Consider the following 16,391-nt stretch of genomic DNA (forward strand, 5'->3'; position numbering starts at 1 on the left):
CTCGATATATATGTATAAGAAGTTTAGGGAAATTAGAGTAATTTTTATAACTCTTCGACTAAGCAGTGGCGATTTTACAAGGAAAATGTTGGTATTTTGTCCATTTTTGTCGAAATCAGAAAAACATATATATGGGAGCTATATCTAAATCTGAACCGATTTCAATAAAATTTGGCACACATGACTATATTACTAATTGTACTCCTAGTACAAAATTTCAACCAAATTGGGCCAAAACTCTGGCTTCTGGGGCCATATAAGTCCATGTCGGGCGAAAAATATATATGGAAGCTATATCTAAATCTGAACCGATTTCAATCAAATTTGACACACATGACTATACTACCAATTGTACTCCTTGTGCAAAATTTCAAGCTAATCGGGATAAAAATCTGGCTTTTAGGACCATATTAGTCCATATCGGGCGAAAGATATATATGGGAGCTATATCTAGATCTCAACCGATTTCAATCAAATTTTGCACACTTGACTATAATACTAATGGTACTCCTTGTGCAAAATTTCAACCCAATTCGGTCAAAAATCTTGCTTCTGGGGCCATATAAGTCCATATCGGGCGAAAGATATATATGGGAGCTATATCTAAATCTGAACCGATTTCAAACAAATTTTGCTGACTTGATCATACGACTAAGTTTTATGTTTGTACAAAATTTCAAGCAAATCGGTATAAAACTCAGACAGCTGGGTCCATATTAGTGCACATCGGGCGAAAGATATATATGAGAGCTATATCTAAATCTGAACCGTTTTCTTCCAAAATCAATAGGGTTCTATTCTGACCCAAATTAGGAACATGTGCTAAATTTGAAGGCGATTGGACTTAAATTGTGACCTAGACTTTGATCACAAAAATGTGTTTACAGACAGACGGACGGACAGACGGACAGACGAACATGGTTATATCGACTCAGGGACCCACCCTGAGCATTATTGCCAAAGACACCATATGTCTATCTCGTCTGCTTCTGGGTGTTACAAACATATGCACTAACTTATAATACCCTGTTCCACAGTGTGACGCAGGGTATAACAAGTATATACAGCAGTAAGTTCGGCCGGGCCGAATCTTAAATACCCACCACCATGAATCAAATAGTATAATAGGTTCATTTGAAAAAAACTTCGTCTTGCGGGTTACTTGATTATATATAAAGAATTTCCGGGAGTTTTGACGACAGATATTCTCCCAAGCAGACCAGTTCAACCAGTACGCTTAAATCGGGAGATTAGTCTATATGGGTGCCACGTCAAAAACATACACCGATACACACCAAATTCAGCACATCTAATTGTGGTTCTGAAAAAGTACACCCCATTCGGAGGGGGGGTTTATAAGGGGGATAGAGAAATATTTAAAGACATTTTATGCAATAGCGCAAATTGCATTTATGATTTATTGGGCTGTACGTACACTGAAAAAAAAGCATACTCGGTTCCAAAGATTTTGTTTTTACTTTAAAAAATTTGGTATTGACTCCGAGCCAAAGAAGCGGAGAATACAAGTAAGGATACTTTTAAGACACAATTCTCTTTTAAATTTAGGTTTTGTGTACTTGCTTCTGGGAAGCACATCTTAATTTTTCACTTTCTCAGCTTTTTTTCTTAATATGCTATCAAAGTCCTTTAAAAACGAGTTAACGGCAACTTTATTTTCCAAATTAGGACTCGACTTCCAGTAGAAATTATGCTAGGTTTGAAGTAAAAAACTTCTTTAAAATAAAGTTTTGAAAAACATGTCCTATATTTGTACGATTTTTTTCTTTGTGGTCAAGATGCAAAAAGACAACAAATTTAAAGACAATTTCGTTAAATTTGAAGAATTTTTCTGAATTATTAAAGTCAAGTTGACCTTAGCCTATAAATTTTTTCTTTCATGTTACGATACCCATTTTTAAGTCAAATCACTTTGACCTCACTACAATATTTTTTTCAGTGAATGTAACATACAACAGGTAAATTTGGGGGATATATGCACTTTTTTGAGAGAAAATACTTCGCTCGATCAGTCTGTTAAAATTTTTCATGATAAAATTGAAAAATTTCCGCGCTTCCAATATTTATACACTGATTTTTTTTTCGTATGGCCAGAGATTTCATATCCTTAAGATACAAATTCGAATTTTGGTTACCATAGATTTGATTTAAGGTTTTTTTGCCTTGTCCAGAAGACGAGAAACTTTTCAATGAAGTCGTTTTGTCCTTTTAGTTAAGTGATTCAACTTAAAATTGGGTATACTAACATGAAAGAAAAACTCCTTTTACTGAGGTCAACTTGATCGGTTTAAAAATTATATACAGTTTATTTCGATAAATAAAATTTTGACAAAATGTTGTATGGTAACAAAATTTTGACAAAATTTTCTATAGAAATATAATCTGACAAAATTTTCTATACAAATAAAATTTCGACAAAATTTTCTATATAAACACAATTTTCTATAAAAATAATATGTTGACACAATTTTCTATAGAAATAACATGTTGACAAAATTTTCAATAGAAATCAAATTTCGACAAAATTTTCTAAAGAAATGAAAATTCGACAAAATTTTCTATAGAAATAAAATGTTGACGAAATTTTCTATAGAAATAAAATTTTGACAAAATTTTCTATAGAAAAAAATTTTGACAAAATTTTCTGTAGAAATAAAATTTCGACAACATTTTCTATAGAAACAAAATTTCGACAAAATTTTCTAAAAATATAATATGTTGACAAAATTTCTACAGAAATAAAATTTGGAGAAATTTTTCTATAGAAATAAAATTTTGACAAAATTTTCTATAGAAATAAAATTTCGACAAAATTTTCAATAGAAACACAATTTCGACAAAATTTTCTATAAATAACATATATTATGTTGACAAAATGTTCTACAGAAATAAAATTTTGTAAAAAATTTTCTATAGAAATAAAATTTCGACAACATTTTCCATAAATAACATATAATAAAGGGTGATACGGTCAAAATTTGGTCAATATAAACTTGACGTATTTCTTTCAATTTTGCATTTTAAAAACCTGAACACCCCTCATTTTGAAGGTGTGTGTGTAGAATGTTGCTCCTATTTTGATTTTGGAATTCACTCTTCAGTTGTCAAAATGCCGTCCAAGCAAGAAGAGCAACGTATCAAAATTTTGCTCGCGCATCGCGAAAATCCGAGCTACTCGCACGCAAAGCTGCAAAATCGCTAAAAGTTGCCAAATCAACCGTTGCAAATGTAATTAAAGTGTTTGGGGAACGTTTGTCGACAGCCAGGAAGTCTGGATCGGGGGGAAATCGAAAACCGGAAGCCGCTGAGACGACAAAGAGAGTTGCCGGTAGTTTCAAGCGAAACCCTAACCTCTCTCACCGAGATGCCGCAAATAAGCTGGGTGTATCGTCTACAACCGTGCATCGAGCCAAAAAACGAGCCGGACTATCGACTTACAAGAAGGTAGTGACTCCAAATCGCGATGATAAACAAAATACGACGGCGAAAGCGCGATCCCGGAGGCTGTACACGACGATGCTGACGAAGTTTGACTGCGTGGTAATGGACGACGAAACCTACGTCAAAGCCGACTACAAACAGCTTCCGGGAAAGGTAGCAGATATTTTCAAGCACATAAAATTGTCAACGTTCGCAAAGAAATATCTGGTTTGGCAAGCTTCCGGGACTGTCAACCAAGAAATTTACGTGAAAGAGTGTTTGAATAAACGTCTGCTGCCTTTCCTGAAGAAACACGGTTGTTCCGTACTGTTTTGGCCGGATTTGGCATCTTGCCATTACGGTAAAAAGGCCATGGAGTGGTACGCCGCCAACAACGTGCAGGTGGTTCCCAAGGACAAGAACCCTCCCAACACGCCAGAGCTCCGCCCAATAGAGAAATACTGGGCTATTGTCAAGCGGAACCTAAAGAAGACCAAAAAAACTGCTAAGGACGAACAGCAGTTCAAGGCAAACTGGCTTTCTGCGTCGAAGAAGGTGGACAAGGTGGCTGTACAAAATCTGATGGCAGGTGTCAAGCGTGAGGGCCGGCAATTCGGATTTGGAAAAGCGAAAGCCTAACTGATTATTTTTCCTGAATTTTAAACTAATTGAACTTGAAAAAGAAATTTAATTTGATTTTTTAAATAAACGATTTCACCGATTTACACGCGTTTTCCCTTGACCAAATTTTGACCGTATCACCCTTTATATTGACAAAATGTTCTACAGAGATAACATTTTGACAAAATTTTCTATAGAAATAAAATTTTGACAAAATTTTCTATAGAAATAAAATGTTGACAAAATTCTCTACAGAAATAAAATTTCGACAAAGTTTTCAATAGAAACAAAATTTTCTATAAATAATATATATTGTGTTGACAAAATGTTCTACAGAAATAAAATTGTGACAAAATTTTCTATAGTAATAAAATTTCGACAAAATTTTTCATAAATAACATATAATATATTGACAAAATGTTCTACAGAGATAAAATTTGACAAAAATTTTATATAGAAATAAAATTTTGACAAAATTTTCTATAGAAATAAAATTTTGACAAAATTTACTATTGAAATAAAATTTTGACAAAATTTTCTGTAGTAATAAAATTTCGACAAAATTTTCTATAGAAATAAAATGTTGACAAAGTTTTCAATAAAAATAAAATTTTGATAAAATTTTCTATAGCACAAAAATATGGACAAAATTTTCTAAAGAAATAAAATTTTTACAAAATTTTCTATAGAAATACAATTTTGACAAATTTTTCTATAGAAATAAAATGTTGACAAAATTTTCTATAGAAACAAAATTTCAACAAAATTTTCGATAGAAACAAAATTTCGACAAATTTTCGATAGAAACAAAATTTTCTATAAAAATAATATGTTGAAAAAATTTTCTATAGAAATAAAATTTTGACTAAATTTTCCGTAGAAATAAAATTTTCACAAAATTTTCTATAGAAACAAAATTTTGACAAAGTTTTCTATAGAAATAAAATTTTTACAAGATATTGTAAAAAACAAAATTTCGACAAAATTGTCTACAGAAAATAAATTTTCTATAAATTCAATATTTTGGTCCCTCTATCAAAATCCATTGTGAGTAAGTTCTCCCGTTTTGTAGAAGTAGTAACTGAAATAACTAAAATAAAAAAATAATAAAAAGCAAAATATTTCTTTCGAAGAAAAAATATTTTTTCATACTTGCCATAAATTTTGATCAAAAACTTTAAAATATGATTTTTTCATTTGATAGATTTTTGGTAAAATTTTCTTAAAATATTAGTAGATTATTTTAGGCACGAAGTAATTATCTACAGTACCAATTATATCTGTTAAAAATCGCCCAAACCAGTTGAGATTTATTTATTTATTTATTTCAGTCTTTGGATTTGCATTACAATCCTTACAATCCTTTAGCCCAATTTGTCGAAATTAGACCATAAGTTAGTCGTTAGTAGAACTTTTTATACTATCTATAATGGAGGATATATAATATTCGACCTGCTCAAACTTTCGTATACATTTGTTATTCGTTATAGGTAATCAAAGTTATAAAGTGGTAAGCCATTTAGAGGACCTTGTTCCTCCCTTCGATGCTAGCCTTTGATGCGTTTGGTTTACAATAGTTGCCAAGTGATTACATTCTATTGCTTTAATATTTTGTCAGTATCTTCTGTCAGATTACCACCTAATACCAGGCGCTTTACATATCGCTGCTTTTACATTACAAACTAAAGTATTCAAAAATTGTTCTCTTCTAATGTCAACTATCAATTCAGTTGCACTACCTTTTATTGACAAATGGAAAGATGTAATTTTTTCCAGAGAGTATATTTGTTTGGTTAATACATTTCGTGACAAAAGTAATAATGTTGACAAAACTAATGGTCCCACATTCAGTTAATGAAGTTGAACACGCATATCTGGACCATCAAAATCCATTGAAGCTTAATAAAAATTCGACTACGTTTATGTAACACCAGCTGAGAAACACTTCAAAAGGAGGATGTGCCTTATAATGATTTCTAGATTACAAATCAAGTGCTAAAATCATTAACATTAAAGGCAACATATCAATTCAGTCACACATACACAAAAACCTTTTAAGACTATCTGCGTGAGATTGTATCTTGCTGGTAAGATACTGGGATAATGTATCTGCCGACTGACGGTGACAAGCCCGATGATGAAGATGAATCGTCTTCGATGGTGACAACAATAAAAATTATAATTAATCTCACGCTTTTGTGTATCTCACGCATATCAGTAGCAACAAGCAAACAACTAAGAAGCCCAGATTCAGATTTAGATTTCATGCAGTCAACGCCATGTCTAACAGAGGCAGGTAAAATATCTACGGGTTTCATACATTCGCTCACTTACTCATTCATTCATTTCATTGAATTGTAGTCGGATGCCAGGCATGTTGGTATGCTAAACATTCATTCATAAATTCCCATCATCAATGATACTGTCGGCAATACAATGAAGGAATGAATGAATGAACAAACGACCGAATAGAACTGAAATGAACCACAACTATATCCTAGACATTCCCTCTTAATCTTCAGCACAGAATTATTAATGCTCTTCTTTTATTATGGCTACAACCACAAAAGTAGCGTTGAATCAGATCTCAAAGCACACTGTTTTACCAGGCAAACTCTGGATTTCGTAAAACCATTCCCATTCAACCGGATCGAACTTTGAGCGGCCGTAGGCAGAGAAGACCATTCAAAACATTGCAATGACCACTCCATCAGAATTGCAAAGAAATGTCATTGCTTGAAAGCAAACGAATGGACAAAATATCGAAGCAATTGATCCTACGTATAAGCAAAACGCTCCATAAATTATTCATTATTTGTCCAAGCTCCATAAGCGTACACAAAGGACAGACATGGAACAAGGCTTGAAGCTGTCAGTGGTGAAGAAAAAATGACTCCATGCTGAAGAAACACGGTAATGCTGTTGTATATCAATCGATTAGTAGACGGAAAACAACAGCAAACACAGATTGAAGACCGACGAACATAAATTGTCATTTTAAGATTTTATGCACTTCACTTGTTGTACGATTCAATCGCAATATGTTGACGAGGTCTATTTGAACAGTTTGGCACTGATATGTTGCTCTGAGTCTTATCACAATAATAATGCAAATGTTTAAATTTTTTTGTAGGAAAATAATGCCCAAAGTTTGTTTCCGTAACTCATACATACAAGGAAGTTGTCCAAACTGTATTTTCTTCACCTAGTTTTCTATATTTTAGACAAATCGGTTTAGATTAGACTAGGTCATCGTTGTTCTTTGCATAGAAAAAATGTTTACCCAAAGATTTCAAAGATTCTATCTTTATATATATTTAAGTTTGGAGCCAAAAAAAAAAAATTGCTCTAGGGATACATTTATAATACAACTCACTTGTAAGTTTATGTTTTGTAGACCTGACTTTAGGTTAGGTTAGATATTGTGACAACCCGACTCAGGCTCACTTAGACTATTCAGTCCATTGTGGTAAATTTCTCTCTTATCACAGAGTTCTGCCCGATTCTATGTTTAGCTCAGTGACAAAGGACATCCTTTTTATCTTTTTTATATACTCCGAACGGCTTTCCACATTGCGGTGAAATGATGAAGATAAGCTTTTGAAACACTCGAAAATATAACCAGCATTACTGAGAGGGGTGTTCGACATGGAGCTTGAGCCCTATGTATGCAAGGCGGGCATACTAACCATTGCACCACGGTATCAAGTATATTTTATCAGTGAGTGCTACCTGAGCTTAGTTAAATTACATGTGACCTACGGTTTATATCCGAGTTCTAAAGGGTGATACGGTCAAAATTTGGTCAAGGGAAAACGCGTGTAAATCGGTGAAATCGTTTATTTAAAAAATTTAATTAAATTTCTTTTTCAAGTTCAATTAGTATAAAATTCAGGAAAAATATTCAGTTAGGCTTTCGCTTTTCCAAATCCGAATTGCCGGGCCTCACTCTTGACACCTGCCATCAGATTTTGTACAGCCACCTTGTCCACCTTCTTCGCCGCAGAAAGCCAGTTTGCCTTGAACTGCTGATCGTCCTTAGCAGTTTTTTGGTCTTCTTTAGGTTCCGTTTGACAATAGTCCAGTATTTCTCAATTGGGCGGAGCTCTGGCGTGTTGGGAGGGTTCTTGTCCTTGGGAACCACCTGCACGTTGTTGGCGGCGTACCACTCCATGGCCTTTTTACCGTAATGGCAAGATGCCAAATCCGGCCAAAACAGTACGGAACAACCGTGTTTCTTCTGGAAAGGCAGCAGACGTTTATTCAAACACTTTTTCATGTAAATTTCTTGGTTGACCGTCCCGGAAGCTATGAAAATGCTGCTTTTCAAGCCACAGGTAAATGTTTACAAAATTTTCACACAATTTTGTATCTATACAAAATTCTTGTATTTATGTAAAAAATATTGTTAAAATGTTATTTCTATAGAAAATATTGTTAAAATTTTATATCTATAAAAAATTTTATTTCTATCGAAAATTTTGAAAAAATTACCGATTTGAAGAAAATGGACCAAAATCATCCAAATTCCATTTGGTCCGACCATCGGACCAAATTTAAATATTAGTAATTTTTTGTACCAATTTTGCTCCGATCGAAACAAAATGGCAACCCTGGTCCACACATAAATGTGCCGAAGATGGTGTATATCGGTCCATGTTTTGGTATTTCTTTAGCGTCTTTTGGGACCACACATATTTTGGCTTCACACATAAGTACGCCGAATATGGGACATATCGATCCATATTTTTATATACCCCCATATAGACCGATCTCCCGATTTGACTTCTAAGACTTCTCGGTTTTTAGCAAAATAAAAATCTGAAATTTAAAATTTGGATTTTCATATAAACCGCAAAAAGATTTTTCACAAAAACCGGTCATTTGGACACCCAAGTCAAAGTGGTAATCAGAAGAAGCCATGCCTGACCTATATGGCAGGTGAGGTAGGCTTTCCCGTTTGAGTCTTTTAAAATATTTTTTACGGGTTTGCGACCGTTTATCCCGCAATTCTCTGCTCAAAGACATCGAGTACAAAGCTACTGTGAACGTTTTACTCAGATCCGCTTTACATCACCAATTACGATGCGATGCAAAAAAAAAAAACCTTTTCTGCTGTATTTGAAGCATTTGTCCACAAGTTTCCCGCAAATGATGTTTTGTGGGCAATATGTCATGTATATTGAGAGCCAAAAAACTATGTTGTCTACACTCCGGGCAAATGACACATACTGAAAATTAAAACTATGAAATGAGGTTACGACCACTCAGTATTGTCCGATGCGTATACCCCGAACTACGCCATCTATTGACAATCCTGTCATTACTAATTGGAACCAGAGAATGAAGCCGACCCATTTTTGTCGGCGGCGGCGGACACTAAATTTTTACTTCCGGCGGCGGCGGCTTGACGGCTGAGCCGATATAAATTTGTTCACTCGGCGGCGGACAATTATCCATTATAAAATCAATTTGAAGTTAATCGAATGGTAATGAGATTAGTTGTACAACCTATCTTACAAACAAATTTACTTTTCGTTAAAATTTTCTGAGCTTAATTTTTGCTAAATTATCAAAATTTGGAAAAAATACGACAATTATATATAAATTTTTCTGATTTAAATTGACATTTTTGATTAATTGGCGGCTAAATTTGAGTCGAGATGAGTCGACATATTCGGCCGCGGCGTCGACTGGCAAAAAATGGTCGGCGGCGCGACTCGGCGGCTTCATTCTCTGATTGGAACTCCCATTCAGAGAATGAAGCCGACCCATTTTTGTCGGCGGCGGCTGACATTAAATTTTTGCATCCGGCGGCGGCGGCTTGACGGCTAAGCCAATATAAATAAGTCTCTTCGGCGGCGGACAATTATCCATTATAAAATCAATTTGAAGTTATTCGAATGGTAATGAGATTAGTTGTACAACCAATCTTACAATCAAATGTACATTTCATTCAAATTTTCTGAGGTAAATTTTTGCAAAATTATTATAACACTTTGAAATAGATTGATTGGGGGTGAAAGGCTCAAAATTTTGACCAAAATTACTACAATTATTAATAAAGTTTTTTGATTTAAACTAATATTTTTGATTAATTGGCGGCTACATTTGAGTCGAGATGAGCCGACATATTCGGCGGCGGCGTCGACTGGCAAAAAATGGCCGGCGGCGACTGAAATCGGCGGCGCGACTCGGCGGCTTCATTCTCTGCTCCCATTATAAAATTCTAATCAACTTTTTCTACTTGGAATCTGAGTGTAACAACAACCCTAGACTCCGTTTCCTTATTTGATGGATGGGTTGTATGATAGATCTCTTTTTCTCACACTGATAAATCCACACTCTTTTGGTCACATTTATCTGTACCACATCCTTACAACAGAAACAAAAACAACATTGATGGCAGCTATAGGTTCATTAAGTCATATGCGACCACCGTTGTAGTTGTTTCTGTTGTTGTTATACCCGTTGTTAGTGTTATTTGTTGGACTTGTGACTCTTTTTGTATGTGAGAACATTCAGAAATCCAGTTCTCATGTGTTTTGGAAAACCACAGAGCAATAGCGCAACTCAACCAACGATCCAATACGAAGTACTACTTAAGAAAACACAATAACAACAAGAACAACAACAAAGACGAACACTATGGTTACACATGAGCATATGTTTGTTGTAGATTTATAGCAACAACAGCCATTAAGATTATGTTCATTCATAAGATCACAAACGTATGACACGCGCATGCGTGTGCGCTCACTCACTCTGTACAATGACAAGACGACCGACCATACGGCCAACATTCACAGAGTTGTTGCTTGGTCTCATTGCGTTCGTTCGTTCGTTCGTTGTCCGTACATAGGCAGACATCAGAGTGCTGGGTTATGTTGTCGATAGCTGTTTTGACTGCTAATGTTGTTGTGGTTAGAGTTATGGATGGTATAGTTGTAGCATTGCTGTTGTTCTTGTTGCCTAGTATGTCTTTTGCAATGTTTATTAGCGTTCAACTCTCTGACAATGATTTAGTAAGTGTTGCATATAACCTGTTGCATCGAAATTATTGCAATGTTTTTAGTTTGATTTGTTGTTGGCGTTGCAATTAGATGATGATTACGATGGTGGTGTGTGTGGTGGCGTTACGTGCGAATATTTGAAATGCGGATCCTTTTGAAAGTGTTGATAATGTGACACTCTTCGAGGCAGGGGTTTTCATTCAATTTAATACACCTGTCACACACTTTTAAGAGGATTAATTATGTTTTGACAGGTGTGATAGAGGAATGCTCACTGTAATGTTGGTTATTCGTTTTTTTTTTATTTTTTTATCTAGAATCTATGCCCAGCAAAAAAAGCGTCGCCAAAAATGTAATGAAAATATTCTTTTTGGATCCGGAAGTGGTGCCAAATTGACGCAGGAGGGATGAATTTAACATGGGCTTGTCATAGGACGGGTGTCCACTATTCAACAGCCGCTGCACTGAATTTGCATCACTTCTTAAGGTGTGAGGTGAAGTCAGTGTTTTGGATGTGAATTAAGACAAATAAATAATTCTTGAAATTTTTTATGATTTTTAATGCATTATAACGCTTGTGTGGAACGTTTGTCATCAAATATTTTCCAAAAATTCGCAATTTTTCTAGAAAGGATTTAACATTGTTTTCAGCTAAATTTAAATAATTTGTACCATTTTATTGACTCTTAATCTGTTTTTAAACTATTTGAAACAAAAAAAAAATAAATAAATTTCCCATTAAAAATATGAAAAATGTGAGTTATAAAAAGTTGACTCAAATGAACTTCCTACACGCAAAAAATAATTCTTTCCTCCCAAACGAAATTTTAGACAAACAAAGTTCGTTTCTCATTTGCTTTTCGCTGTAAAGAAGTGTATTTGGAAGAAAAGTATATACTTTTTGTGATAAACGTTTATTCTTTTCCAGGATGTAAAAACAATTTCATAAAGACAAACTCCAAAACAAAAAACATTGTTTTCTTACTAATTGCATTTTCCCTCACATCTTCCTCACATCCACGAGGTTTTTTAGTTCTTAACACCTTATCCCGTAATACCAACAATGTAGAAGAAATTATACCATTTTATAAATTTTTAAAATTTGTTTACCTTTCGCCTGGACGGAGAATCGAACCGCGGACCATGCCCTTTGTAAGCCAACACATTAACCACTGAGCTATGTACTTGTTATGGTCATCAATAGATAAATATCCATATAAGTTATATTTATATAGCATAGCATGCGGCGCCCACGAACCGAATAAACAAAGTTTATTTAACAGAAACAAACATTTATTTTGGCACCGTGGAGCAGTGGTTCCTACGTCCGACATGCTTGCCAAGGGTCGTAGGTTCGATCCCTGCTTCGACCAAAGTTTTTTTTTTTACATATATTCCAGATATGTTCGGAAGATTCCGAAAAAATGTTCAACATTACATTGTAGTATATTAAATTTTGAACTGTAAAATGTGTTTTATTAAAGACCTAAAGTCAGAAAAGAACAATGTTTGATATAAACGAAATGGACTGTGTTTTTGTTTCAAAAATAACTTTTTTATTGAAAAAAAAAAAAAAAACAAGTATAAACGGCCGTAAGTTCGGCCATGCCGAATCTTATGTACCCTCCACCATGGATTGCATAGAAACTTCTAAGAAAGACTTGCATCCACAATCGCATTACTTGGGTTGTGGTATCTTAAATCGTTTTCTTAATTGTGAGTTAGTCCATACGTGGTATATATTAGAAAAAAAGCATGTGTAGGTAAGTCTACAAATAATTACGAATCGATGTGGACTTTTGCACATTACGTAGGGAGCCAGAATTGAAATATGGGGGTCGATTATATGGGGGCTATATACAATTATTGATATGGACTAATTTTTGTGCGATTGGGGATCGATTTATCAGAGCGCTATACACAACTATGGACCGATATGGACCTAGGTAGGCATGGTTGCTAACGGCCATATACTAGCACAATGTCCCAAATTTCAACTGACTCGGATGAAATTTGCTCCTCCAAGAGGCTCCAAAACCAAATCTTGGAATCGGTTTATATGGGGGCTATAGATCGGATGAATTTTGCTTCTCCAAAAGGTACTGGAGGTCAAATCTGGGTATCGGTTTATATGGGTGCTATATCTAATTATGGACTGATATTAACCAATTCCTGCAATGGTTGTTGGATACCATATACTAACATCACGTACCAAATTTCAACCGAATCGGATGAATTTTGCTCTTCGAAGGGGCTGCGGAGGTAATATCTGGGGATCGGTTTATATGGAGGCTATATATAATTAAGGACCGATTTCGACCAATTTTTGCATGGCCATTAGAGACCGTATACTTACACCATGTACCAAATTTCAGCCGGATCGGATGAAATTTGCTTCTCTTAGAGGCTCCGCAAGCCAAATCGGGGGATCGATTTATATGGGGGCTATATATAATTATTGACCGATGTGGACCAATTTTTGCATAGTTATTAGAGACCATATACTAACACCATGAACAAATTTCAGCCGGATCGGACGAAACTTCCTTCTCTTAGAGACTCCGCAAGCCAAATCTGGGGATCGGTTTATATGGGGGCTATATATAATTATGGACCGATTTGGACCAATTTTTGCATGGCTATTAGATACCATATACTTACACCATGTTCCAAATTTCAGCCGGATCGGATGAAATTTGCTTCTCTTAGAGGCTCCGAAATCCAAATCGGGGGATCGGTTTATACGGGGGCTATATATAATTATGGACCGATGTGGACCAATTTTTGCATGGTTATTAGAGACCATATACTAACACCATGTACGAAATTTCAGCCGGATCAGATCAAATTTGCTTCTCTTAGAGGCCTTGCAAGCCAAATTAGGGGTTCCGTTTATATGGGGAATATACGTAAAAGTAAACCGATATGGCCCATTTGCAACACCATCCGACCTACATCAATAACAACTACTTGTGCCAAGTTTCAAGTCGATAGCTGGTTTCGTTCGGAAGTTAGCGTGATTTCAACAGACGGACGGACGGACATGCTCAGATCGACTCAGAATTTCACCACGACCCAGAATATATATACTTTATGGGGTCTTAGAGCAATATTTCGACGGAATGACAAAGTTAATATACCCCCATCCTATGGTGGAGGGTATAATAAAAATTTGGTAACAAACGAATTTTTTTGGTGATAAAAGTTTAAAATTTTCGAAGCAATTCAAAAAAACTGTAACAAAAGAAAAACGTTTTCGGTACACGCTTTCCGAACGTTTTTTTTTTCTTTGCGTGTATGCAATTAAAATAAAGAAAATCTCTGGAAGAGCAGTTTTGGAAGTTCTTTTAAAGTTGTGCCTTGAGAAGAACTTTAATTTTTTTTTTCTGCTGGGTTGTTAATCAGCATTAAAACTAATGGGAGTATTTCTAAGAATATTAAAAAGTACATAGTGCAGAAAAAAAGATTGTAGGTATATCATAACTACCTAGCAAAAAAGTAGAAAAAAATTTTCTTTTTGGATCCGGAAGTAGTGCAAACTTGGCGTGCAAGCGATGAATTTAACATGGGCTTGGCATAGGACGGATGTCCACCATTTCAACAGTCATTGCACTGAATTTGCATAACTTCTTAAGGAGTGATCTGGATACAGTGTTTTCTATTTGAATTAAAAACTTTTGCCAAAAAATTCAATTTATTTCAATTTTATTTTTCTTTTGCATGTCTAAAACGTTTGACCCAAAATATTTTGAAAAATCACAATACTTCTTGAATGGATTTAGCATTTTTTTGTTTCGACAAAAATTTAAATAACTTGTACCATTTTATTAATTCTTATTCTGTTTTTGAACTTTTTGAAACAATAACAAAAACAAATAATCAAAATTACCAAATAAACAACAAAGTGAATTATAAGAATCTCATGTATAGTTACACTAGAGAATATCTTTGGGAGTACATATTTCGGATATTTAAAGTTGTGCCTGGGTAGTTTAAAAGTTATAAAAGTAAGTAAACCCAGCAAAAAAATTGGAAGTTCATCCAAAGGCACAACTTTAAAAGCACTTCCAGAAGATGCACTCCCAATGATGTTCTTTATTTTAACTACCCAGGTAGTTATTTTAATTAAATTTTTATATATTGTTTTTTTTTTCATACTTTTAATGGGTAATTTTAACTTTTTTGTTTCAAATAGGTTAAAAACAGAGTAAGAATTTATAAAATGGAACAAATCATTTAAATTTTGTCGAAAAAAAGCTAAATCCAATCTGAAAAAAATTGCGAATTTTTGAAAATATGTTATTTGAAGTCAAACGTTTCCGACAAGCGTTAGAATCCATTAAAAATTATAAAAATTATTTATTTGACAAAATATCACATAATTGTTTAATTTACATCCAAAACATTGAATTCGGATCACACCTAAAGAAGTGAAGCAAATTCAGTGCAAAAGCTGTTCTTTTTGGATCCGGAAGTGATGCAAAATTGGCGTAGGAGCGATGAATTTAACATGGATTGTCATATGACGGATGTCCACCATTTCAACAGCCGTTTACTGAATTTGGATCACTTATTAAGGTGCGATCCGAATACAGTGGTTTGGATAGGAATTAAAAATTTTTATGATATTTTACCAAATCAATAATTTTCTATTTTTTTTATATTTTTAATGCATTCTAACGCTTGTCGGAAACGTTTGACCTCAAAAATTCGCAATTTTTATACCCTCCACTTTGTCATTCTGTTTGTAACACATCGAAATATTGCTCTAAGACCCCATCACGCTAACAAGCTATCGACTTGCAACTTGGCACAAGTAGTTGTTATTGATGTAGGTCGGATGGCATTGCAAATGGACCATACCGGTCCACTTTTACGTATAGCCCCCATATAAACGGACCCCCAGATTTGGCTTACGGAGCCTCTAAGAGAACTATATTTCATCCGATTTGGTTGAAATTTGGTACGTGGTGTTAGTATTTGGTCTCTAATATTCATGCAAAAATTGGTCCACATCGGTCCATAATTATTTATAGCCCCCATATAATCCCATCTCCAGATTTGACCTCCGGAGCCTCGTGGATGAGCAAAATTCATCCGTTTGTGTTGAAATTTGGTACGAGGTGTTAGTATATGCTCTTTAACAACCATGCAGGAATTGGTCCATATCGGTCCATAATTAAATGTAGCCCCCATATAAACCGATCCCCAGATTTGAACTCTGGATCTCCTTGGAAAAAAAAAATTCAGCCGAGTCGGTTGAAATTTTGTACGCGGTGTTAGTATATTGTCTCTAACAGCCATGCAAAAATTGGTCCA

This window comes from Haematobia irritans, chromosome 3, assembly GCF_050003625.1.
Source record: "Haematobia irritans isolate KBUSLIRL chromosome 3, ASM5000362v1, whole genome shotgun sequence".
NCBI classification, from domain to species: domain Eukaryota; kingdom Metazoa; phylum Arthropoda; class Insecta; order Diptera; family Muscidae; genus Haematobia; species Haematobia irritans.